At 45.0% G+C, this 25,501-nt stretch overlaps 1 protein-coding gene across 4 annotated transcripts in view; it reads left to right on the top strand.

The window, feature by feature from the left end:
- The first annotated feature begins 15,006 nt into the window (after window positions 1-15,006).
- ZNF652 (zinc finger protein 652) overlaps window positions 15,007-25,501 on the top strand; it is a 34,130-nt gene continuing 23,635 nt past the window's right edge. For 2 of the 4 annotated variants that reach the window (XM_073572744.1, XM_073572741.1), the window contains exon 1: window positions 15,034-15,192. The gene's annotated coding sequence lies outside the window, so the exon portion shown is untranslated. The other 2 variants (XM_073572743.1, XM_073572742.1) reach the window with 2 other exon arrangements.

Below are 25,501 nucleotides of genomic sequence, written 5' to 3'. Positions count from 1 at the left end.
CAGCCACTGGAAGAGGGAGAACTTGGCAGAGGCAGTGAGAGGCGACGTCACCTTTCACCCAGTTCTGCAGCTTCAGTGACTGTACAGGGTCTGCAGCGGATGTCATGTCCGCCCGCTCACAGGGGGCGAGGTGACGTTAGGGCACCGCCAGGGGCTGCATCCTGGCAGGCACATGTGGTTGCTGGGTGTATGGGCTGCATGCTGGTGCCCCTAGAAGTGCCAGCCACACTGGAAACAGTAACAGCAGTGATGCCCTCCACAGTGGCCTCAATGGCACATGAGCTGCATTGCCCCCAACAGTGCCCTCCTGCCAGTCATATTGGCACAAGGAAGGGGCGCTATGCCCACTGGTAGAAAAGACGGCTGGCAGGAGCAGAACTGGTGTAATGCCAGCAAGGAGGAACCTGAAGTGGCTCAGTGCCCGTCACCATGGTGCCAGCTGTATGCCCACATGCCAACCACATCAGCTGAAGTAGCCCAGGAAGAGCTGCACTGGTGCCAGTAAGGCCGCGTTCACATCATGTTTTGTAACTTTACGAACAACGTGTAATTATAATGTAAAAATAAAATGGTTTTAAAACCGACAAAAACGGTACATCTGTCTGCCACCCTTCAGAAAAGGAAGAAAGGCTTTTTTGTGTAAAGCCATAGGAAGCAGTGTTGATATGCTCTATTGTGCCCTTGCATCCTCTTGAAAGATTCCATACACCTAGATCATGTATCTCTGGTGACACCTTCTGGAGCTATTCTGCACTTGCACTTTATCACCTGATACATATTTTATGCAACTCCTTACCTTCCTACTTTATGAAAATGCTTTGATTTTGTATTTTTTTCACTCAGTTACTGTCACCTACCATAGTTGTCCCATATTGATCGGCACGCAACATTTTAGCTTTGATCTGTTCCATTGACTTTGGTCACTAGATGTGCGGCCTTGTTTTTCATTTTTGTGTCTTTTTTAGGTACACTGATATGTTTTTTCTGGTGTTATTACATGTTTATCATATAAATTAATACAAATGATTGATTTCCCATTGCATTACATTTTGGACTTTATGGTCGGCTTTTTTTCTTCATTTCTTTCTATGGATTGATTAAAGGGGATATCAGGAACTTTGTGAAAAACAAAAAACAAAAATGTGCCATAGCACTAACAGGCAGGCAGTTGTTACCTACGGTATATACCGGTTGTGCCCAGCGCTGTTCAGCTGCCTCTGCTGACGCCCCATCGACAGAGCTTCGGCTTCTTTTCCGCCCTGCTCTGTCGATGGGGCGTGGTTTCTGACTTTATTCTGATTGACAGTCGGCTCCCGCAGTTAGGCAGGGGGAATCTGGTTGTCAATCAGATGATGTCAAAGTCCCTCCCCGTCAACAGAGCGGAAAAGAAGCTGCAACTCTGTCGACAGGACGTCAGCAGAGGCAGCTGCAGTCCCGGCTGTGCCAGTGATGAACGGTGCCGGGCACAATCGGCAGGAAGGCACATTTTTTGCTTTTCCCAACCCCTTTGAAGATAAAAAACAAGAGACAAACTCACCCTCCTGCACCTTCGCACTTGGTAATTGGTTGCAGCAGTCGAGTATTTTTGAATGTGGTTTTTGTGTATGGGGCATTCTTTCTGCGTAATTCCATTCGGTCAAATTTATATTATTTTTTTCCAGCAGACTGCACGGAGACTTCACCATGTGCCCTGTAGGCGTTTTTCCTTTGAAATCAATAGGAATCTTAGCCAAAGTGCATTAGAAGCATTCTTTTCATGTGGACTTTGCAGAAGAATTTTGCTCCAAAGTCCATGTACCGAAAACTCCATGTGAATAGACCACGTTAAAAAATGCAGAAGAACGAAAACAAGCATTTCTGAGGCTATGTTCACCTGATAGCGCACTACGTTCAGTGGCTCCGTCAGGGCTTATGTCCAAACCTCCTGCAAAAAGGATTTGGGCCTAAGTGCCGATCGGGCCGTTGACTGTAATGATGCTGACGGAGTCAGTGTGCTCTGTCAAACATCACTTTTGGTCGTACACGTCTCTTGGACAGCAACACGTAGTCCACTAAGTTTTGCTGCCCACCTCATCTAGGCGTATACGGCCAAAAGTGATATTACAGTATATATATTATATACTCAACAATACTTTAGTTGTTTAAAAATAAATGCTAAAAGGATTGTCGACATTGACATTGTGCACATGGAGTCTTTTTGCTGAGTTTCTCAGGCAGAACCTGAGATGAAACTCAAAAGTTATTCAGGAGCTTTGAGATTTGAAGGAGAGTTTGGAGAGTTTCTGTTGAGTTTCTGCTCCAAAAACTCCTCGATAATCTGTTTGTGCACATAGCCATGCATCGTAGTGACAAATGACCTGTTGTGCGCATGTCCAGTCATTGTCAGTTTCTTTTAACCCCTTTCTGTCATGTGACGTACTATCCCGTCCATGTGCCCTGGGACTTAATTCCCAAGGACGGGATAGTAAGTCCTAGAGATCAGCGGCGCTCACGGGGTGAGCGCCGCTGATCGAGGCCAGGTGTCAGCTGATTATCACAGCTGACACCCGGCACTATGTGTCAGGGGCGGTCACGGACCACCCCCAGCATGTTAACCCCTGGCACACTGCGATCAAACATGATCGCAGTGTACCGGGGGTTTAGGGAAGCATCGGCAGGGAGGGGGCTCCCTCCATGCTTCCCTGAGACGCCCGCAGCAGCGCAATGTGCAGCACTGCTGCAGGAGCCTCCTTCCCTGCAGGTCCCCAGATCCAATATGGCGGCGGGGACCTCCGGGGGCCTGCAGGGAGCCGGCTTCCTCACTGCCTGCACAGTGCAGGCATGAGGAAGCCTTGTGCAGTGCTTGTGTGAGATCGCTGATCTGTCACATCAGCGATCTGACACAGGACAGTGATGTCCCCCCTGGGACAGTGTAATAAAGTTAAAAAAAAAAGTGTAAAAATAATTTATAAAAAAATCGCTAAATAAATAAAAAAAAAAAAATTCCCCAATAAATTCATTTTTTTTTAAATAAAATAAAACAAAACAATAAAAGTACACATATTTAGTATCGCCGCGTCCGTAACGACCCGCCCTATAAAACTGTCCCATTAGTTAACCCCTTTAGCGAACCCCTTAAAAAATAAAAAACAAAGCAAAAAATAATGCTTTATTATCACACCGCCGAACAAAAAGTGCAATAACGCGCAATCAAAAAGACGCATATAAATATCCATGGTACCGCTGAAAACGTCATCTTGTCCCGCTAAAAACGAGCCGCCATACAGCATCAGCAAAAAAATAAAAAAGTTATATCTTGCATAATAAAGTGATGCAAAAATAATTATTTTTTATATAAAATTGTTTTCATTGCATAAAAGCGCCAAAACATAAAAAAACATAAATGAGGTATCGCTGTAATCGTACGGACCCGATTAATAAAACCGCCTTACCAATTTCACCGCATGCAGCATGGTGTAAACGCACCCCCCAAAAAGAAATCCTTGAAATGCTGGTTTTTGTTCATTTTGCGTTCCAAAAATCGGAATAAAAAGCGATCAAAAAATGTCACGTGCCCGAAAATGGTACCAAGAAAAATGTTAACTCGTCCCGCAAAAAATAAGACCTCACATGACTCGCTCGGTCAAAATATTGAAAAATTATAGCTCTCAAATATGATGATGCAAAATCTATTTTTACAATAAAAAGCGTCTTTTAGCGTGTGACAGCTGCCAAATATAAAAACCGCCATAAATAGTAAATCAAACCCCCCGTTATCACCCCATTAGTTAGGGAAAAATAATAAAATAAAAAAAAGTATTTATTTCCATTTTCTCATTAGGGTTAGGGCTAGGGTTAGGGCTGAGATTAGGGTTAGGGGTGTGTTGGGGTTAGGGTTGGAGTTAGAATTGGGGGTTTCCACTGTTTGGGCACATCAGGTGCTCTCCAAACGCAACATGGCATCTGATCTCAATTCCAGCCAATTCTGCGTTGAAAAAGTCAAATGGTGCTCCTTCCCTTCCAAGCTGTGCCATGTGCCCAAACAGTGTTTTACCCCCACATATGGGGTATCAGCCTACTAAGGACCAATTGCAAAACAACTTTTGGCGTCCAATTTCTCCTGTTACCCTTAAAAAAATTAAAAATTGGGGGCAAAAATATAATTTTTGTGCAAAAAAAATATAATTTTTTTATTTTCACGCCCGGGCATTATAAACTTCTGTGAAGCACTTGGGGGTTCAACGTGCTCACCACACATCTAGATAAGTTCCGTGGGGGGTCTAGCTTCCAAAATGGGGTCACTTGTGGGGAGTTTCAACAGTTTAGGCACATCAGAGGCTCTCCAAACGCGACATGACACCCGCAGACCATTCCATCAAAGTTTGCATTCCAAAACGTCACTACTTCCCTTCCGAGCCCCGACGTGTCCCCATACAGTAGTTTTCTCCCACATATGGGGTATCAGCGTACTCAGGACAAATTGGACAACAACTTTTGGTGTCCAATTTCTCCTGATACCTTTGGGAAAATAAAAAAAAATTGGGGACTAAAAGATCATGTTTGTGGAAAAAATATGATTTTTTTATTTTCACGCCCGGGCATTATAAACTTCTGTGAAGCACTGGGGGTTCAAAGTGCTCACCACATATCTAGATAAGTTCCTTAAGGGGTCTAGTTTCCAAAATGGTGTTATTTGTGGGGGGTTTCCACTGCTGTGGCACATCAGGGGCTCTCCAAACGTGACATGGTGTCCGATCTCAATTCCAACCAAAAAAGTCAAATGGCGCTGCTTCCCTTCCGAGCTCTGCCATGCACCCAAATAGTCGTTTACACCCACATATGGGGTATCAGCGTACTCAGGACAAATTGCACAATAACTTTTAGGGTCCTGTTACCCTTGGGAAAATAAAAACTGGGGTGAAAAGATCATTTTTGTGGATAAAATATGATTTTTTATTTTTACGGCTGTACGTTATAAACTTCTGTGAAGCCCTTGTGGGTTCAAAGTTCTCACCACATATCTAGATAAGTTCCTTGGGGGGTCTAGTTTCCAAAATGGGGTCACTTGTGGGGGGTTTCCACTGTTTAGGCACATCAGGGGCTCTCCAAACGTGACATGGCGTCCGATCTGAATTCCAGCCAATTTTGCATTGTCAAACGGCGTTCCTTCCCTTCTGAGCTCTGCTATGTGCCGAAACAGTGGTTCCCCACCACATATCAGGTATCAGCGTACTCAGGACAAATTGCACAATAACTTTTCCAGTCCAATTTCTCCTGTTACCCTTGGTAAAATAAAAAAAAATTGGACCTGAAGTAATTTTTTTGTGAAAAAAGTTAAATGTTCATTTTTTTTAAACATTCAAAAAATTCCTGTGAAGCACCTGAAGGGTTAATAAACTTCTTGAATCTGGTTTTGAGTACCTTGAGGGGTGCAGTTTTAGAATGGTGTCACTTTTGGGTATTTTCTATCATATAGACCCCTCAAAGTGACTTCAAATGTGATGTGGTCCGTAAAAATAAAATGGCGTTGCAAAAATGAGAAATCGCTAGTCAACTTTTAACCCTTATAACTTCCTAACAAAAAAAAATGTTGGTTCCAAAATTGTGCTGATGTAAAGTAAACATATGTGAAATGTTATTTATTAAGTTTTTTGTGTGCCATATCGCTGTGATTTAAGGGCATAAAAATTCAAAGTTGGAAAATTGTGAAATTTTCAAATTTTTCACCAAATTTCCATTTTTTTCACAAATAAACGCAAGCTATTTGAATTAAATTTTACCACTGACATGAACTACAATATGTCACGAGAAAACAATGTCAGAATCTCTGGGATCCATGGAAGCATTCCAGAGTTATTACCTCATAAAGAGACAGTGGTCACAATTGTAAAAATTGGCCCCGTCATGAACGTGCAAACCACCCTTGGGGGTAAAGGGGTAAAAGGGGTTGTCCACTACTAGGCCAACCCCTCCTTAAACTAAATGTTTGGCCCCAATAAAATAATAAAGCCTATACTCACCTCCCGTGAATAATAAAAAAATCGAAAATATATTGTACCCATAAATAAAAAATTTTAAGAAAAAAACAAACAAAACAATAACAGTGTACATATTTGTTATCGCCGTGTCCACAACGACCCGGCCGATAAAACTGTCCCACTAATTAACCCCTTTAGTGAACACCATATAAAAAAATAAGTAAAAAACAAGGCAAAAAACAATGCTTTATCAAAATAACGCCGAACAAAAACAAGAATAAAATATGATGAAACAGATGAATATAAATAAACATGGTACCACTGAAAACATCATCTTGTCCCACAAAAAACGAGCAGCCATACAGCATCATCAGCGAAAAAATAAAAAAGTTATAGCTCGCAGAATAAAGCGATGCAAAAATAATATTTTTTTCTATAAAATTGTTTTTATTGTGTAAAAGTGACAAAACATAAAATAAAAAATCTAAATGTGGTATCACTGTAATTGTACTGACTCGAAAAATAAAGCTGCCTTATCGATTTTACTATACACGGAACGACATAAAAGAAAAATTCCTGAATTGCTGCTTTTTGTTCATTCTGCACTCAAAAATCAGTATAGAAGGTGATCAAAAAATGTCATGTGTCTGAAAATAGTACCAATAAGAATCTCAACTTGTCTCGCAAAAAACAAGCCCTCACATGATTCTGTAGGATGAAATGTGACAAAATTATAGCTCTCAAAATAAGGTGATACAAAAACTAGTTTTTGCAATAAAAAGTGTTTTTTAGTGTGTGACAGCAGCCAAACATAAAAACCCGATATAAATCTGGTATCGCTGTAATTGCACCGACCCGAAGAATAAAGTCGCCATATACTACATGAGGAATGGCGCAAAAAATATATAGCCCATTCTTCACCAGCTGTTGATTTGTTCATTCTGCCTGCCAAAGATTGCAGTAAGGCTTGGCGCACATTTATCCTGTGCTCTGCACTTACACCAGGGTTTCCGTGTAAATCTCCAAAACATGTGATTCGGACAGATTCCCTGTCGGAAGATTCCCTATATTGAGGCAGATGGAGGCACCGTGGACGCCGTCTGGCCCAGGATCCGGCAGTGTCCGTCTTTTTAGGAGTGCATGAAAATGTCGTCGGCCACAGTTTTGCGGACTTCTGAAAAAAAAGGACACCGCTGAACAGTTGCCAGATGTAGCCCAGAGTATCTCTGCGGCCTCATTATAGAGAATGGATCCCTTGGAGTTTCATCTGAATCATGTCACTCAGAGATATAGATGGAAAACCCATAGTAAGAGCTCAGGGTAGAGCGCTGGATAAATGTGATCCCAAACTTTATGTAAAATGTTCCTAGCAAAATCTTCAACTCAATCCACAAAAATGCAACTCCCCACTCAGGACCTTCATCTGTTAACAGAAATATAGGGGGCTTCCATGTTACTGGTAGCACAAAGGCTCTGGAAAAGTGATATGGCTCTTCAACACGCTTCGCCATGTCTCCAGAAGCATGAGCTTTGCATAACGTAGTGGGCACTATAAGGTATTGGTAACTACAACGTACTGGTCACTACAGCGTACTTGTCACTACAACAGCAGTTTGCAATTTTCACTCGACAACATTCATTGCTGCTTGTTTCTGGAAAATACCCATGGAGTCAAAATCGTCACTGCACTTGTAGATAAATTCCCAAAAGGGTATAATTTCCAAAATGGGATCACTTGAGGGGGGATTCTGTTCTTCTAGCACTTAGAGGCTCTGTATATGGAGTCAGAAAACTATTCTAGGAAAATCTGTACTGTAGGAGGCAAATGGCACTCTGTCCTTCCTGAGTCTCTCCGTATGGCTAAGCAGTACTGTGTAGCCACATATGGGGTATTGACACATTCAGTAGAAATTGTGGGACAAATTATGGTTCCATTTTTAACCACTTCTTGAGTGAAAATGTAAAATCTGTGTCTAAAACAAAATTTTGATGGTAAAAAAGTATTTATTTTTCTACAATGCCCAATGGTACAAAATTCTGTGACACACCCATGGTGTCAATATGATCACTGCACTCCTAGTTGAATTCAATGAGAGGTGTAGTTTATAAAATGGGGTCACTTATGCTTTTTTTCCTGTTCTGGCAACTCAGGGGCTTTCCCAGTGGGTCATGGCAACTGCAAATCATAACAGTAAAATCTGCACTATAGTATGGCGCTCCTTCACTTCTGAACTTTGCACTCTGCCTGAAAAATATTTCCCGATTGCATGTAGGGTATTGGCGCACACAGGTAAAAATGGACCTCAGTTTGTTGTAAAAAGTTTTCCTATTAGCCCTTAGAAAAATTAAAACCTTGGGCTAAAACAACATTTTAGTGGTAAAAAATTGTTCTGTCCTCACCGCTCAATGGTATAAAATTCTGTGAGGCACAAGTGGTGTCAATATGATCAGTACACCTCTAGATGGTAGGGTTGGGAAGTGTAGTTTGTAAAATGAGTTCACATATAGGGGGTTTCTGTTGTTCTGGTTTCTCAGGGGCTCTGCCAATGTGATATGGAATCATCAAACCATTCCAGCAAAATTTGAACTCCAATATGGTGCGTCTTCCCTTCCGAGCCCTGCAATGCACCCAAACAGTAGTTTTCTTCCACATATGCGGTACCGGCATACTCAGGAGAAATTGCACAACAAATTGTATGGTGAAACTTCTCCTTTTACTCTTATGAAAGTGCAAAATTTGGAGCTAAAAAAACATTTCTGTGAGGAAAACGTGATTTTTTTATATTCACGGCTCAATGCTATAAACTTCCGTGAAGCACCTGGGAGTTCAAGGTGCTCACCACACATGTAAATACATTCCTTGAGGGGTCTAATTTCCAAAATTGTGTCCCTTGTGGGGGGGTTCCATTGTTTAGGCATATCAGGGGCTCACCAAATGGGACATGGCTTCCGCTAATGATTCCAGCAAATTTTACATTCAAAAATCCCAATGATGCTCCTTTCCTTCTGAGCCCTGCCATGCACCTAATCAGTAGTTTTCTCCCACATATTAGGTATCGGCATACTCAGGAGAAATAGCACAACAAATTGTACTGTGCCATTTTTTGTGATACCCTTATTAAAATGCTAAATTTTGGACTAAAAAACATTTTTGTGGGGAAAATGAGATTTTTTTTATTCTCAAAGCTCAACGTTTTAAACTTCTGTGAAGCACCTGGGGGTTCAATGTGCTCACCATACATCTAGATATGTTCCCTGAGGGGTCTAGTTTCCAAAATGGTGTAACTTGTATGGAATTTTTACTGTAGACACATCAGGGGCACTCCAAACGCAACATGGTGTCCACTAATTGTTCCAGCAGATTTTGCTTTCAAAAAGCCAAATGGCGCTCCTTCCCTTCCGAGCTCTGCCGTGTGCTCAAACAATGGTTTTCCTCCACATATGGGGTATCAGCATGCTCAGGAGTAACTGCAAAACAAATTTTGGCATGCATTCTTTTTCTATTACCCTTGTAAAAATAAAAAAATTGGGTCTATAGTAAAATTTTTTCCACATTCCAAAAATTCATGTGAAGCACCCGAAGGGTTAATAAACTTCTTGAATGTGGTTTTGAGCACCTTGAGGGTTGCAGTTTTTAGAACCTCTTGTGGTCGGGCATTCCACAGTCTGACTGCTGTAACTGTAAAACTGTAAAGAACCCTTTCCTATTTAGCTGTCGGAATCACCTTTCTTCCACCAGTAATGAGTGCCCCCTGGTCCTCAGTATGGTCTTTGGAAGGAATAAGTCATATGCCAGTCATTTGTACTGGCCACATATATATTTATACATGTAAATGAAATCTCCTCTGAGATGTCTTTTTTTTTCTAAGTTAAACAAGCCCAACTTTTCCAACCTCTCATCATATGAGAGGGCTTCCATCCCTTGTAATAATCCAGTTGCCCGCCTTTGAACCGATTCTAACTTCTGAATATCCTTTTTAAATGTGGAGCCCAAAACTGGATCCCATATTCTAGATGTGGTCTTACCAGTGATTTATAAAGGGTTGCAATACGTTGGGATTGCGGGATTTTTATACATCCTAAAATCTTGTTTGCTTTTGCAGCTGCTGCTTGACTTGTTCCGCATCTTGTGACCACAACTTCTGGCTGACCGGATGTCAGAGGTAATGGTCACTAGCTCTCAGTGTAAGTCTGTGAGATCCTTGTTCTGGCTCTCATAGACTTCCATTGAGTTGTGACTTCTGCATCGCCCAGCAAACACCACATTGCTCCGGCAGGTCACAACCTGCGGAGGATGACCGGAGCTGCGCCGATAGAGAATGAAGATGGCGGCTCGTAAGTATGAAACTAGGGACGGGGAACTCAGTGGCACCACTCCAGCACTGAAATAAAAGAAACACTGGAGCTGAAGGCTGATGAAGGCCCCAGTTGATGCCATCTTGAGGTTCCTGTGAACACCCAACAATAGGCTGGGCTGCCTAGGAGATCATGGATTTTGCTACATCCTGAAAATTGTCGGTCTAGTGATCAGATGATTACAGTTTCTAGTCCCTTACAGAAGTTCAAAAATGCAATGTAAAGAAGAAAGAAAATTGAGAAAAAATTTGTGGCAGTCACTTTTTTTTCTATTGAAAAATAATCATATATCAGTATCACCGTGCCATAAACGTTCAATCTATCAATCTATATCTATATCTATCTATCTATCTATCTATCTATCTATCTATATATAATAAAATAATATTATTTGTAAGGGAAACAATGGAGATAAAAAAAAAGAAAACATTTTTCCGTGAAAGCTCTCCCAAAAATCCAATAAGAAGCAATTAAAATGTCTCATGTACCCCAAAATGGTATCAATGAAAGCTACAGCCTGCCGCGCACAAATCATGCCCTCATACATCAGCGGGAACATTTTAAAAGCTATGGGTTTCAGAGAATGGCGACACAATCCAATTTTTTTTTCTTTGCAAAGCTCAGAATTTTTTTCAGTCTGCTAAAATATTCCGACTTGGAGAATGAATTGGTAAGTCATTATAAATGTATACTGAAACGGAAAAATAAAAAGGTCCTGGCTCTTGAAAGAAGAGGGGGGAATGCAAGCACAGAAACAAACATTTTCTTTGTCCTTAAGGGATGAATGACGGATAGTACTCCTAAAAGAAAAGCGGATGTGTGAATTCAGCCGTATAAGGACCCATGGGACTCCGCATGTTGTACATGACGCTGCCGGATGTGAGGGCCCTATTGCCTCCATGTAAGGACATTACACATGCCTCTGAAAGTGGGGGCTAATCTTGGTTGATGGGAGAAAACTGCACCTTCTGCTTATGTTTCTCCTCACATGGATTGTTATACCGACCCGTAAATGAAGCTTGTGCTGCGTCTTACTTGTGCCTGAAGAACGTCTCGCAGTCACCCCCTGCTGGATGAGAAATAATAAGCAACCTCCTTGTAAGAAGTTCATTATTGTGCTGCTGTACATGAGGAGGGGTTACATGCAAAACAAAAATATAAATTATGGTGAACAAACTAACAGTGATCGACACGAGGGGAGAGGAGCCTGCCCTGGTATAGTCTATAAGATGATGGCTAAGGAGACAGGAAGATCAGGGGTTGCGGCAGCTTCGGTGGTGTTGATGTGGCAGCGTGGTCATTGCAGGCTGTAAGCTTTCTTGAAGAGTTGGGTTTTCGGGTTCGGTCTGAAAGTTCCGAATGTGGCAGACAATAAGACATGTTGTGGCACAGAATTCCAGAGGATGGGGATTACGCGGGAGAAGTCTTGGAGGCGATTGGGTGAGGAACATATGAGTGGAGGAGAGAAGAAGGTCTTGGGAGGACTGGAGATTACGTGTTGGAAGACATCGGGAGATTAATCCAGAGATATATGAAGGAGACAGATTATGGGCGGCTTTGTAGGTCAATGTTTGAACTGGATATGTAGTTTGGAGGCCAATGAAGGGATTTATTGAGGGGAGAACAGAGGAAATGTTTTAATTGGGCACTGGAGTTATGGATGGACTAGAGAGGTGCGAGAGTGTTAGAAGGCCACAGAGGAGGATATTGCAGTAGTTGGGGTGGGAGATGATAAGGGCATGCACTAACTAAAGGACGGATACTGGAAATACTTTTGTGTTGGAGGTGGTGACATGCATACCTGTATACGTCAGCTGCATCGGTTCCAGACATGATGACTCCTCAAAAACACGCAAATCATTACATACGTATTGAATATATATCATAATATCATGAATAATAATATAATATCATGAATAATAATAATAATAATAATAATAATAATAATAATAATAATAATAATAATAATAATATCATGAATAATAATATCAATATACAGTATTACTGGTTTTATTGGGAGACCCAGCAAGTTCTGGACAATATAGGATTATTTCAATACTCTTCAAAAAGATTACATTTTTGTAACATTAGTGATTTGTTGTAAAGACAAGAGACATGTCCCCTTTTTCAGGGGAAAATGCTTCTGACTGATTATCATGATGGTCTGCTACATCCCCTGCAGCCTATGCAGAGCAAATCCACAGCAGAAGGCTCGAGCCAGTCTTAATATTCAGCCTCAGATTTTAATGCCATGTGAACAGAGCCAAAGGGTATATTCACACGTAACAGATGTAATGCAGAATTATACTCACAGCACAGTGACTCAGTGGTTAGGACTGTAGCTTTGCAGTCAGCCAAGGAAAACTTCTGCAAGGAGCTTGTATGTTCTCCCCGTGTTTGCATGGATTTCCTCCAAACACATACAGATAGAGAATTTAAGATGAGCCCCAATGGGGACAGCGATGATGGTGTCTGTAAGGTGCTGTCGGAATATGTTGGTGCTGTAAAAACAAGCATAAGTGTATCACATTTATGGAACAGTATTTGAGTCACAGACATTTTGGCAATGTGAATCTACAATTATCATCCAGGCAGTTTAGACAGAAATTTCCCTTAGGCTGGGGTCACATGCTGCGATTGGCACGGAGCGTAGAATACAGACGAGAAATATACGGCTGGTGCGAGGGACCCCATAGAGAATCATTGGTCCATATCTATTGCATGCTTTTAGCGCCCCTCACTCGGCCGTATTCCTCGCCAGTGTGACCCCGGCCTAAAACTCTTTGTAGCATTTCGTGGTGCCCATGGAAATCAAGTTGGAACTGTGACTATGACGATAAGTTGTCAGTGAGGGCTGAACTTTTCAGTGGTTTGATTTTTTCTATATCTATAAATTAGAAGAGATCTATATGATGTCCTTTAAGAAAAAATAATTAAATATATATATATATATATATATATATAGCAGGCAGTGCTGTTCTTAAGGATGTATGGCTGAATCCACCACACACTGCAGACATGTCAACTCACCCAAATCACCGGCTTTTTAGGTCTTCATCACCTTAATTCTCAACCGGTCGACAGTCCCTTGGATAAACCTTTTTTTCCTCTCCTTGTAGAGGCAAGTGGTGCCTCAGCTGGTAAAGGTTTGAGCCCGAAATGTTGATACAGGATTTAGCGTTGACTTTCATCCTCAGCCCCTGTCTCAGGGGGAGAGCAGCAGATGCCAGCCCAGATTGTAGCGGACAAGATCGAGCTCATAAGGGGCCCTCAGGTGCTGGGGAGGGGTAGGGCCACAGCTCTGCCCACCTCAGAGTTTAGTGATTTTGGTGTTACGCCCTCTTGGGCCAGAATTCTTCAAAGTAGCACTTGCAAGTCTTTTGGAATATGGTCAGGGTTCTGAAAAGTATTTCAAGGGAATTTGTCATTAGTACGTTACTTTTTTTGCTTCCCCATTTGGTTTGGTGTCGCTGTACCCGTTTCAACCTGGAGAGTCACCTCAAGTTCACTGCACAATGAAAACCGCAAAAATGAGACCCAAAAACCAATGACGGAATTGAGTTCTGTCACCAAACTTGGAATTTTAGTGTAATAAGGGCGCAGTCAGACGTCCGTATTACTCGTCTCATCACAATCCTCCGACTGGCCGTCCGCTCTCCTGACCTGAGCGTGACAGCTGCATAGAAATACATGGCGTCACGCTCAGGAGAGCAGACAGCCAATCCGAGCTTTGCTAGTAAAACAGCCGTCTGACTGGACCCTAAAATTAATGATGACATTAAAAAACAACAAAAAACAACTCGTTATGCAAAAAACGAGCCTCATGTCGTCGGAATAATAAAAACGCTATTATTATTGGAAGAAGCGCAGGAAAAAACAAAATGCAAAACTGTCCCTGAAGAGGGTAAGAAACTTGTGTCACCACTAGGTGGCGCACGCTGCAGACAGAGTCAATGAACAATCCAATCAGCTCTTGAGCGGCCTCTAGTGGTAGCAGTCAGATTTGTGTCATTTATAATCGGATCCTCAAAACCCATAACTAAATGCTAATTTAAGTAGGAGTTTACGTTAAAAACAAAAAACACAAACTCTGCTTCTTAAAATCTGGCCACTGTTCAGTTGATTTTTTTTTTATTGCTGCGGGCCATTTAAGGCACAGTTTTCACATAAAGGGTTACCAGATCCCGTCTGTCAAAAATAAACCCCACCCCCTTTTTGCGCATGCGTCCAACACGTCGTTAATGACAAAGGTGTCTATACGTCCTTACATCCATTGTGTTATTCGAGTTTCTGCGCATGCTCGGGTAAAATAAAGAAAAAAAAAAACACCCCACAATGCACAATTGAGGCCGTTACGTCTTCCCTGCGGCCATTTTATTGAAGACCATAAATCCTAAGGCGAAACAGAGTTGTGCCAACACAAAATGGTTCCTGCGGAAGGGACAGCGTTTCTACTCGTGTTTTATTTCCAATCATACGTGATACACCAGCCAATCGTCGGGCACGCCGCATCACACGTTCACGCATGCGCTTTTCCTCTTTATCGCGGTAGCTCGTTATTACGCATGTGCCTCATTATAGGCGCGTTCACGTTCATCGCATGCGCACTAGCTAATGTGTCACAGGCCGAGTTCTACGTATAGGACATGCGCACCATACAACGCCCCCCTCCTGGCGCGCATGCGTAGAGTTCTGTTCTGGTTGTGAGCCAAGGTAGGCGCGCCCCCGACACGGAGCGGGCAGCGGCCACGTAGCTACGCGACACCGGGAGCGCGCACGGAGGGGGGGCGCTCGGTGTTGTGACGTGAACGGTGAAGGAGGAGGAGGACAGGAAGGAAGCTTCCCGGGAGCCATGGACCGAGATACCCCGGGAGGGAGGGTGAGTGAGGGAGAGAGAGCCGGGCGGGAAATGACGGCCGGGTGCATTCTGTGAGGGAGAAGGCTCAGGCCGAGGCCTAGACAAGGACTGCCAGTGATTGGAAAGTGAGTGCACATAGCAGGCCTGAGGTGCTAGGCCACAGTGGGGTTTGTGCTGGCATTTTGTGCAGGCCAGAGAGGCCTCTGGGACTGTGCACTGCTCCTACATAGGGCTGCTGTATGGGGCTGTTCACTTCTCTTACATGGGTCTGCTGTATGGGGTAGTGCGCTGCTCCTACATGGGGCTCCTGTATGGGGCTGTTCACTGCTCTTACATGGGGCTGCTGTATGGGGTAGTGCACTGCTCCTACATGGGGCTGCTGTATGGGGCTGTGCACTGCTCCTACATAGGGCTGCTGTATGGGGCTGTTCACTTCTCTTACATGGGTCTGCTGTATGGGGTAGTGCGCTGCTCCTACATGGGGCTCCTGTATGGGGCTGTTCACTGCTCTTACATGGGGCTGCTGTATGGGGTAGTGCACTGCTCCTACATGGGGCTGCTGTATGGGGTAGTGCACTGCTCTGCTCCTACATGGGGCTGCTGTATGGGGTAGTGCACTGCTCTGCTCCTACATGGGGCTACTGTATGGGGTACTGCACTGCTCCTACATGGGGCTGCTGTATGGGGTACTGCACTGCTCCTACATGGGGCTGCTGTATGGGGCTGTGCACTGCTCCTACATGGGGCTGCTGTATGGAGCTGTGCACTGCTCCTACATGGGGCTCCTGTATGGGGTAGTGCACTGCTCTGCTCCTACATGGGGCTGCTGTATGGGGTAGTGCACTGCTCTGCTCCTACATGGGGCTGCTGTATGGGGTAGTGCACTGCTCTGCTCCTACATGGGGCTGCTGTATGGGGTAGTGCACTGCTCTGCTCCTACATGGGGCTGCTGTATGGGGTAGTGCACTGCTCTGCTCCTACATGGGGCTGCTGTATGGGGTAGTGCACTGCTCTGCTCCTACATGGGGCTGCTGTATGGGGTAGTGCACTGCTCCTACATGGGGCTGCTGTATGGGGTACTGCACTGCTCCTACATGGGGCTGCTGTATGGGGCTGTGCACTGCTCCTACATGGCGCTTCTGTATGGAGCTGTGCACTGCTCCTACATGGGGCTCCTGTATGGGGTAGGGCACTGCTCATACATGGGGCTGCTGTATGGGGTAGTGCACTGCTCATACATGGGGCTGCTGTATGGGGTAGGGCACTGCTCCTACATGGGGCTCCTGTATGGGGTAGGGCACTGCTCATACATGGGGCTGCTGTATGGGGTAGTGCACTGCTCTGCTCCTACATGGGGCTGCTGTATGGGGTTCTGCACTGCTCCTACATGGGGCTGCTGTATGGGGTTCTGCACTGCTCCTACATGGGGCTGCTGTATGGGGTACTGCACTGCTCCTACATGGGGCTGCTGTATGGGGCTGTGCACTGCTCCTACATGGGACTGCTGTATGGGGCTGTGCACTGCTCCTACATGGGGCTCCTGTATGGGGCTGTGCACTGCTCCTACATGGGGCTCCTGTATGGGGCTGTGCACTGCTCCTACATGGGGCTCCTGTATGGGGCTGTGCACTGCTCCTACATGGGGCTCCTGTATGGGGCTGTGCACTGCTCCTACATGGGGCTCCTGTATGGGGCTGTGCACTGCTCCTACATGGGGCTCCTGTATGGGGCTGTGCACTGCTCCTACATGGGGCTCCTGTATGGGGCTGTGCACTGCTCCTACATGGGGCTCCTGTATGGGGCTGTGCACTGCTCCTACATGGGGCTCCTGTATGGGGCTGTGCACTGCTCCTACATGGGGCTCCTGTATGGGGCTGTGCACTGCTCCTACATGGGGCTCCTGTATGGGGCTGTGCACTGCTCCTACATGGGGCTCCTGTATGGGGCTGTGCACTGCTCCTACATGGGGCTCCTGTATGGGGCTGTGCACTGCTCCTACATGAGGCTTCTGTATGGGGCTGTGCACTGCTCCTACATGGGGCTGCTGTATGGGGTAGTGGCACTGCTCCTGCATGGGGCTGCTGTATGGGGTAGTGGCACTGCTCCTGCATGGGGCTGCTGTATGGGGTAGTGGCACTGCTCCTGCATGGGGATGCTGTATGGGGTAGGGGCACTGCTCCTGCATGGGGATGCTGTATGGGGTAGGGGCACTGCTCCTGCATGGGGCTGCTGTATGGGGTAGGGGCACTGCTCCTGCATGGGGCTGCTGTATGGGGTAGGGGCACTGCTCCTGCATGGGGTAGTGCACTGCTCCTGCATGGGGCTGCTGCATGGGGTAGTGCACGGCTGCTGCATGGGGTAGGGTAGTGCACTGCTCCTGCATGGGGCTGTTCAGGGCCTGGGGAGGGGCAATGATCTGCTGCAGCCACAGAGGGGAGCACTTCTTTGCCCATAGACATAGTGACTGGAATGGTGCCCACATCTGTTCCCGCCCGTGTTGTCGGTGGCAGCCGTGCCTATTGCAGCGCTCTCAGCACTGAGCATCTGCGTCCCGCTGGTCAGAAGACGCACATATTCAGGGATGTCATTGAAAGGAGGCGCTTATTGACAGAGTAACCGTTACATAGATCAATAGTACACATGAAAGAGAAGAAACTTTGTAAAATATCAGAGAAATCCGCTTCTTCCTCCTTCTGCACTGATCATTCAATCTCGCTCAGTTCTGGGGTAAAATCTGCTTTCCCTGAAGACACACTGTATATTACCTGTGAATTGAAAGTCCAGGAGGAGGAATAAGCTGATTTTTTTTTTTTTTTTTTTTTTATAACATTTATGCAAAGTTTCTTAATGTCATGTGGTACTACCGTATTTGTGTATGGGGAAAAATCTATAACAATCTTTAAAGAAGAAAACCCAGCGAGTATACCGGGTCAGCTCCTGCCTGGTTCCCAGCCCTCATACTCCTACTGCCGTGTCTTGTGTGGTTCTCAGTTCTCTGCCTCCCCAGCTGCCAGTGCCGCCTGGGTGAGATATCGCTGTATTTGTAGTTTAACTGTATTTCTATTACTTTGCTTCATACAGGGGTATACTTGACTTATTCTCAGCACTTTGCAGCTGTGGGACTACAACCCTCAGCCTTCCCTGATGGACTTCCACTGTAGTCCTGAGACTGGTGTACAGTAAATGCCAGACCAGACACTTTCACACGGACGTGAATTCAGTGGAAGTAATTTGGAATGAGTTACTTGACCAGTTTGTCATGGATTTCGCTGCTGTTTTGGCACATAGGATGAATGTCTGCTTTGTAAATTGACAAGCTGCTGCTGGCGATTTTCTGTGCAATTATTATTTTTTTTATGCATTTATCTCATTCACTTTCCTGCTTTTGTAATAGGTGGGACCAATCGGACTCCTATCCACCCTGTATGATAGTAGCCTAAGGGAAGATATTTCTGGCCTGAATGCGGATCTCATGTCCTGAGCTACCAGAGAGTATTGTAGATATCCCTATAAGACCCGCAGTCTGTCCAAGAAATGCGACACTAAGGCAGACGATAAAGTTGTGTAATGTAGTCCTAATAATCGCTCTTAATATGCTAATTATATCTCATTACCTTTTCTCCACTATACGCGAGCCATATAATTATACTCTTAATACTAATTGCTGAGTATGAAGTATGAGATATACCATTGTCATCTTCCTTGTACAGAGGAGATGGGCAGCTATAAATTATAGTGTCTTGTTAACAGATTATTCCTTGGTCATGTGATCAAACAAATGTAAGTGACGCCATGAAGATGGTTGTCGGTTCTTGTAACTGACTTGCCTTAAAGGGGTTTTCTGCTTGGAACAAGTTATCACCCGTCTACGGAATAGATGATAACTTTCAGATTGCTATGCGACCGACCCCTGAGAAAGCCCACTAATCGCTAGAATGGGGCATTGTTATTTCACTGTCCATACCCGACCAGCAACTCTATTCATTCGCTATTGGACTGCTGAACTCTTCTTTCTGACAGTCCCATAATCAGTGGCAGCGGTCGGGCATGCGCTCTGCCACTGCATTCTAATGGGTGTAAAAGCTCCCCTTACTGGAACCTTTCAGTAAATTAGGTGATCCTAGCGGTCAGACCCCCACTCATGTAGAATTGATCACTTGTACTGTGGAAAATTGGTAAAGTCTATGTATAGGAAAACCCTTTAAATGGTATATTGTAATATAACTGTTATCTGTTGTTTTTTTTTTTTTTCATGTGCCGTGACCACAACAAAAGGAAAAGGCAAAAAAAAAAAATCTGCTGTCGGACATCTGTGGTGGGATTTGCTTCCTGTGAAGGGAAGAAAAGTTATTGGCTTTGTGTAAATACAACATGGCCGACTTTTCTCCCCTATGACATTTGATGCTGGGAGGAGAGTCTGGACACCTCTGTCTACATGATATAGTTATCAGGTTCTGCTGATTTTCCTCCGATTTGTATGGGCACCTTAAGAGGAAGTCTTATCAGTTGATTCACGGTGCCCAAACTACGGTCGCCATTAATTAGCGTCTTTCTGCACGAGTGCAGCCAAATATGTTTTACTCTGACAATTTCAAGAAAACCCCGTTCAGCTTCTCCCTGCATGCACTCTAGCTATTATAATTATTTGTTATGCTTTGCTTATATCGCGCTATCATATTCCGCAGCGTTGATTGACAGGTCTGTGTCATGTGATCCCATAGGGAGAGACCAGGCAGGCACTTTAATCTGTGTTTTGTCTGAAACGCCGGAGCACTTCAGAGAAAAATTATACTTGTCTGCAAACGTGCAGTCAGACTCCGGTCTATGTTGCACATGGCTTGGGCAGCATGAATCAGTTCATGGGATGCTTTACAGGGTCTCCAAGAATAAGGAACGAGTTAAAAAAAAAAATCTCCTTTTCTCACTTTTTAAATAACTTGCTGTTCTAGAGACTCCTAATGGTCCCGCATACTTCCTCTAGTGTTCTGTTTTTCATGTGACCGCTGCAGTCAATCACAGACCTCAACTATCGCATGCTTGTAATTGGCTGTAGCAGTCACGTGAATAATGTGTAATGCCTGGCTTTCTGACAGAGGGGCAGGCTTTCTGACAGAGGGGCAGACTTACTGATCCTGGTCACTATTTTGTCAGTCACATCGTAGACTAAACAGTCTGACAGCGCACCTGTCACGGTGGCCAATGCTGGATGATACATTTGGCGCATCTTAAGACGCTTTTGTCCGGCATTACATCACTGCTTTTTGTTGTATATTTCACCGTGGTTTAAATTCAAAGACGTTATTAACTCTGCCCCATTGTATAAAACTGGCCATACACAAATAGAAGCTGCCGGCCAAATGAGTGCTCAGTAAACGGCTATCTCTCCCATCTCTGCCATACACAAGATCACTCAGTTGAACCGATTCATATCTTTTCAATAGGCAGAATGGCGAAAACTGCTGCCAGACTCTTCAGGCGTCTGCTTATTCCCGGAGAACATAAGGATTGGGGGCAGCCATTCACAATGTGCGACCCTTACCTGTTGGGAGGCCCCCACACACATTAAATGGCCAGACGATTTTTTATTTAATCTAATATAAATAGGGTCTTTTACTCTTAAGGGGGTTTTACACATAGCGATATCGCTAGCGATATTGCTATAACGTCACCGATTTTGTGACGTTATAGCGATATCGCTATGTGTGATACTTACCTCCGACCGGCTCCCCCGCTGTCCGTCGCTGATCGCGCGAGAATGTCCGGCTCCATTTCTCGTCGTCAGCTTCCTGCTGGGGCTTCCTGCTGTGACGACGAGCGACGCGTGGAGGCGGGCGGGAGGACGTCAGGATCGCTGTGTGTGAAAGGTGAGTATCGTGCGCTGCGTCGCTGCTGCATCGCTGTGAGGTCTGCCTGTGTGACGGCTCACTAGCGATCATTTAGCGATGCACCAGCGATCCTGACCGGGTCGGATCGCTGGTCGGATCACTGGTGCATCGCTAAATGTAAAAGGGCCTTTAGGGCCAGACCTGAGTGGATGGCATAGGACTGAGGTATTAAAGGTACACCGGAAAGGGAATCCTGTCTCATTCTCCTCCCCCCTCAGACCCTACCCTAGACATAACACAGTGTGTACGTTTTTTCCAGAGTGCACCTTTAGTATGTCATCTAGCCAGGTAGTGCTGGGCAGGTATTCAGGGCCTGTTTACTGTCTGTTAATCCCCCAGCACAATGCGGGCTCAGCCACTGCCATTTACATATGTTTGCATTGCAGTCAGTGCAGAAATAACAGGTGAGGCTGCAGTGTAAAGCCCCCTTTACATTTAGCGATGCACCAGCGATCCCGACCAGCGATATGACCCGGTCAGGATCGCTAGTGTGCTTTCACACCTGAAGATCTCACAGCGATGCAGCAGCGATCTAGAGGTCGTTACTTACCTTTCACACGCAGCGATCCTGACGTCCTCCCGCACGCGTCGCTCGTCGGCGCCAGCAGGAAGCAGACGACGAGAAATGGAGCTGTGCGATCAGCGATGGACAGCGGGGGAGCCGGTCGGAGGTAAGTATCACACATAGCGATATCTCTGCTGCGTCACCAAATCGGTGATGCTTTAGCGATATCGCTATGTGTAAAATCCCCTTAAGTGCTCGCACCAATTTGTGAGGCTGCTGGGCATCACATGGTTGATTTTGTTCCTCCTCTACTTATTCTCATGCTTATAATGCAGGTATTAGGTGTGACAATGTAGGGATATGCTATCTTCAGGCGCTATGAGAATTATATAAAATCGAAAAACAACTACTAGATGTTTTGTCTTAAGAACATGTCACCTAGTGCTGCTCTAGTGTAGGCAGCTAATTTCACACAGTCACTTATGGAAATGTAACTAATGGTATGGAAGATGACAATCATGGGGCAGCAATTTTATATTGACTTTCTTAAGGTGCATTTCATTACACAGTTATCTGGAACGAGTGTGCATAGGGTGAAATGACTCCAAGGGGTTGTCTAATACTTTTATATGGAGGGTCTATCCTTTGAATAGGTCATAATATCAGATTGGTGTGGGTGCGACACCCAGTACCTGCAGCAATCAGATGTTCCTGGTGTCGGCCGAATGTGGTTAGTTGCGGACCAGCACAATACAGTTCTATCAGCTGTATAGTGGCTGTGGCCAGGTACTGTAAGTCTGGCTCTATTCATATGAATAGTGGTGACACGGCAGTACCCTACTGCAGCCTCTGTACAGCTGATCAGTGGGGGTGCCCGGTATCACACCTCCGGCTAATCTAATATTGATGACGTATCCTAAGAATAGGCCATCAATATCCGTACAGGACATCCCCTTTAAAGTGAACCTGACAGCTGTGCTCAGGCCGTGGGCAGCATGTATCAGGGACTGCCAGTTATGTTTGACTCTGAAATGTTGCGGACTTTCAGCGAAAAACATACTTTAAAAGCTGCCGTGGACCGACACTGCTATAGACTAGTCAGACAGGCGGCTCCTCTCTGCCCACTGCTTTGGAGTGACAGATCTGACTGTACTGCTAGTTAGCACATGACCCTTTGTATGCAGATTGCGTACTTGTGGTCACACCAGCCTGCTCCCGGCTTTGGAGAATCCTGACAAGCGTGCACTGTGAGGATTCATAAAGTGACTGCAGACTTGAACCCGAGCCTGGACCAACTCCTTTAAGCCCCCTATACACATTAGCCGACATTCCGAATGTATTAGATGTATTCGGCCGACAGTCTATGGCTCATTCAGACATCGGTCTTGCATGTATGTTCTCACGGATAGAACATGAAGCTATTGTAGTCTATGGGACTGTGCACATGTTTGTGTTTTTTTCCAGTATCGCGGATGAAGAGTGCCAATAGAAGTCTATGGGTCCGTGAAAAGGATAGGGGAACCTTTATCAGTTACTTACCATATCCATATGTGAGAATCCCTGATGTTTACCACACACTGACCAAACACTGACAACGCTTGGATCCGATACACTGAAGACACACGTACCATTTTTTCATGAACATGTTCAAACACGGACATCTGAATGAGGCCTAACATGTAGTGGTGCCTCTGACTGATAATTGTCGGGGACCTAAGGATCCGGCATGTCTGAATTCAGACTGACGATCCTTTTGTCCTGCCTGAGATCAGCCACCGAAGTGATGTCTGGGAGCAGCTCTTCCATAGAGGACACGAGTGATTGGCTGAGCGAGCCCTCCGGTTTATGGAAAATACAGCTGAGATAGTTTGATGGGCAGCTATCTGCCCAGCCGACAGCCACCATTTTGATTTAATAATCTCCTTTTTCCTATCCTGAAATGGCTGATGACAGTGAGCAATAGATGGTACTCCAGCACATGACAGGGGATGAGATAATCTTTAGAGCTTGTTCACCCTGGTGGTGTCTACAGTAGAAAATTTACAGTGGATTTCATTGTGAAATTGCTTTCCCCCTTTACTTTGCAGCATAAAAAGATGGCTTGGGTCATCTGTTCACACTGAAGGTTGTGTCTGAAATTTCATCAAATCCACCATGCTGCTACTGTAATGAGCAGATAATTTTCCGACTGTCAGTTGTGTGTTGCACGACCCATGCTGCTCGGCGTTATCGGGTTGAGTGCAGCAGTCGGCCACTTACAGTATATTGCTGTTTTGCTGCACCAGCTTGTAGTCACCAGTCTACCAGGAGCACTCATGTTTACCTCCAGCCCCAGAGATACATCGCCACCTCCCTCTCCTCCATCAGGTAGTTCTGCATTGTCTTCTGGGTCTTATTACACAAGATGCTGGAGAGAAAAAAAAAAAAGACAATACATTTCTTCATACTAAGAAGATCAAAACCTCTGGAAATGAAACCTACTACTGCAAGGGGCTGAATCTCCAGGAGGGGTGGACCACATATTAGAGGATGCTCCACATGCTTGTTTATCGTGGGGGTGTGAAAGTTTTAGCTTTATTCTTTTAAGAAGAAACAGCGCCAGTTTTGTTCCTGGTAGTGTCTGGTATCGCATCTCAGGTGATGAAGCATAAACTGTATTATCAAACACAGGCTATGGATGAGACCGGCAGCACAACCTTCTGCCTGATCTTACAATCCTTTTAGTATTCGATGTGGATGATATATGCGAAGTAGATTTTCACTAACCGAGAAATCTGATACGCCTGGTGTGTATGAGGGCGTATTACTGGGTCACTGAACGGATTGGCTTTTGGAGTGTTTTGTCCATTTGTGAACTAAAGGTGATGGCCAAAATTTTGTTCTGGATTTGTTCCTGTTTTCATTAAGGGTAATTACAGGGAAGAGACAATTCTTCTTACCCACCCACAGAAGTGCAGGGGTAAAAACGCCACTGATGATATTCCCTAATACACCGTACTCGTGTTATTTAATGTAACATTTCTTTATATAAGGCCGAGGCTGTAAAGGCTGCATTTTTTGTGTGGAAGATTTACTGTGTTCAAATGGGTTATCTGGTGAAAATAAGTTATCACCTAACTGCAGGATAGATGATTACCGTACCTGATAATGTGGAGGTCCGACTGCTCAGTCCCTCACCGTTCAGCACATGATCGCCCTCCACTTCATTCATTCTCTATGGGACTGCCAAGCACTGCAGTGGGCTTTTTACAACTGCTCCATAGAAACTAAAGGGAGCGGCGGTCGGGCATCCAACCTGTAATTCCGTTTTGTGACTGGGATAAAAATTGCCCATTCAGCCAATAACTGAGACCCCCCCCTGTAGACTTCTCTGGGGAGCCTGAAAACACGAAAAATGCTTTGATCACTGTGTGTGGCTGCTTTTTTTTATGTTTGTTGCCATTTTCTTGTGTTTTTGGTGCAGACTTGATACAGTGTTTACATTTTTTTTTGCCATGCAAAAATGCTGGAATTCTGCACTATGGCTGGTTTCACATTACTGTTTCAGGGCGCAGCGACGGCCTGCGCACGGCCGCCGCTAAGCCTTTCCGCGCCTCCTCCGGTAGGTCCGCCTATGGGCGCATGACACTGCATGCGTCCTGCGTCCCCTATCTTTATCACTGGGGACGCAGGCCGTGCGCAGTATGCGTTTGGCGGCACATGAAACGCTAATGTGAAACCACCAGTTATGCGGTTCTGTTTTTTTATGCATTTTTTTCAGGCTCACCATGGATGTCTACAGATGAAAAAACTGTACAAAACACAGTTGACCACCGTCTTAACCACTTAATGACCGCCAATACGTCTTTTTACTGACCTGAGATCTGAAAATAGCATCCACATACAGGTGACCATCCAGCAGCTGTCCCTGTACACTCTAGTTGACAACTTGCTATCAACT

Source organism: Dendrobates tinctorius, unplaced genomic scaffold (genome assembly GCF_039654945.1).
Source record: "Dendrobates tinctorius isolate UK_male_01 unplaced genomic scaffold, ASM3965494v1 ptg000032l, whole genome shotgun sequence".
In the NCBI taxonomy this organism is placed as follows: Eukaryota; Metazoa; Chordata; class Amphibia; order Anura; family Dendrobatidae; genus Dendrobates; species Dendrobates tinctorius.
This window is presented reverse-complemented; position numbering and strand designations above follow the sequence as displayed.